General features: G+C 44.4%; 1 pseudogene; it reads left to right on the top strand.

Annotated features, from left to right (window-relative positions):
• The first annotated feature begins 293 nt into the window (after positions 1-293).
• Positions 294-1,924, top strand: LOC149546273 (glucan endo-1,3-alpha-glucosidase agn1-like; annotated as a pseudogene).
• The last annotated feature ends 234 nt before the right edge of the window (positions 1,925-2,158 follow it).

Consider the following 2,158-nt stretch of genomic DNA (forward strand, 5'->3'; position numbering starts at 1 on the left):
AATTTTCTTCAAGGCGCACCTAGTGTAGAAAGACACCGGTGACCGTCACTTCCAAGACCTTCTCGACATTGGCTAAGTCGTTAATGTCAACTCAATTATGAGGTCAAAACAAAACGTCGGCGCCCAACAACGTGCTTCATCATGAGCCGCTGGCCACCAAAGTCATTCGTCAATGCCAATTACTAGCAGATGTCAAACCTATATGAAATCCCTACAATTGATCCCTCCCGCGGGGATCGCACAATCTATCGATTTCCCTCTACATATACAACCAAGAAAAAAGAAAGTATCATTGTGTTTTAAGCTGTGCAACAATGAAGTTGTTTCTTTTACTCTTAGTTCTCTCATTCCTTTCCATCCGTCCCTCGCGGGTGACAGATACACGGCTGGTGTTCGCCCATTACATGCTCTACGCCAACGACACCATAGACGTCCTCAAGCAGGAGATCCAACTCGCCCAGAGCAAAGGCATCGACGCCTTCGCCCTCAACAGCAACGTGTGGCGCGAACCACTTGCAGACAACATGTACGAGGCCGCGAAAGAAGTGGGTTCCTCTTTCAAGATCTTCTTCTCCGCTGACATACACAGCGACGTCAACGGCAACCTCACGCCCGCTCAGCTCCTCACCATGCTCACTAAATACCAGTCCCACCCCAACCAGATGAAGTACAATGACAAACCCTTGTTCACCGCCTGGCTTGGCAGCGATGACTACTAGTGGGCAGAATACAACTACACGTCTGCTCTCGACGGATGGAAGGCCGTCTTTCAGAACGCTGGTGGAAAGGACAAATTCTTCTTCATTCCGTTCTTCCCCACCGACGGTTCCTACTGGGGAGTCCGTGGCACGGCCGAGAAGTACACCGATCTTATCGTTGGGCTCTTTGCGTGGGAGACATCAGCGTGGCGCTACTTCAGCCAACGGCTTAAATATCACACACTAATGTTTCATTTCTAGAGTAAAAGTGTTAAATAGTCAAAGTTTGACTTATTTTTCTAAGCTTAATTTCTTGGTTAGTGTGTAATGTAAGCCCCCATTTCCAGAACCCCAACGTTACCAAAGACGAGAACTATCTAAGCGCCTGCAATGACGTGGCGAAATTCTACATGGCAAGCCCGAGCCCCTGGTTCTTCAAGAACATCGCGGGTTCTTGTTGCTCTGACGCCTGCAAGAACAAGGATCTCAGTAACTGTAACTATCAAGTGAAGGGCAATTACCAGGGTCCGGGACTCTGGATCAAAAGATGGCAGCAGCTCGTAAATCTAAACCCACCTCTGTTGGAGATCGTGACGTGGAACGATTGGGTGGAAAGCTCGTACGTGGCTCTGCCACTCAGCAAATCCACCGCCGACGTGTCTGATTTCACTCATCGTGCGTTTCTAGAGCTAGGGAAATACTACCTAAGTTGGTATAAGTCCGGTAGTGCGCTTGCAATTACGGAGGATTCGATGTACATGTTTTATTACACGCACAGTAAGGACTTAGTCGTGCCAGGCGATGGATACCAAGTGACCTATTCTGATCAGTTGAGTGATAAATTGTACGTGACGGCAATGCTGACTTCGTCTGCCAGCCTGGAATTGCGATCTGGGAATTCTTCTCAGACATTCGATGTGGCGCAAGGGTGTCCACGTGGAGTCTGGATTTTCAGGAGGGACAGTAGGTGGCTGTTCTGACACGTGGAGGGATGACTGTGAGTACGCTGACTGGAAGCGTGAACATAAGTAATTCCAATGTGGACACATATAATTTCAACGTTTACTCCACGTGCACCACGTGTAATTGACACTCGCCAATCGGTTTTACTCAAGAAGTTGTCTCATCTATTGTTTTTTCATATGGTTTATTGTTGGTATTACTTATGTAATTTTTTCCTATATTGTTTCAATAAAAACAATCATCTCAGAAGACATTTATTTTAACATTTTCAATATGTATCCCTTTTCATGTTCTTTTTCCCTCTTTTATAAGTATTTTAATTATAGAAAAAAGAATTAGATCAAGATAATTATTTTAATTATAGAAAAAAAAATTAGATCAAGATTGCCTTCTTTTTTTCGAAAATATGAGAATATAATAAGTAATATTACTCTTCAATTGAATTACTTACAACTCATTTCAATGGGCTAATGGCTTGATGCATATCTTGTTTCAAT

This window comes from Cupressus sempervirens, chromosome 7, assembly GCF_028749045.1.
Source record: "Cupressus sempervirens isolate cs-2001-9-10 chromosome 7, ASM2874904v1, whole genome shotgun sequence".
Classification (NCBI taxonomy): Eukaryota; Viridiplantae; Streptophyta; class Pinopsida; order Cupressales; family Cupressaceae; genus Cupressus; species Cupressus sempervirens.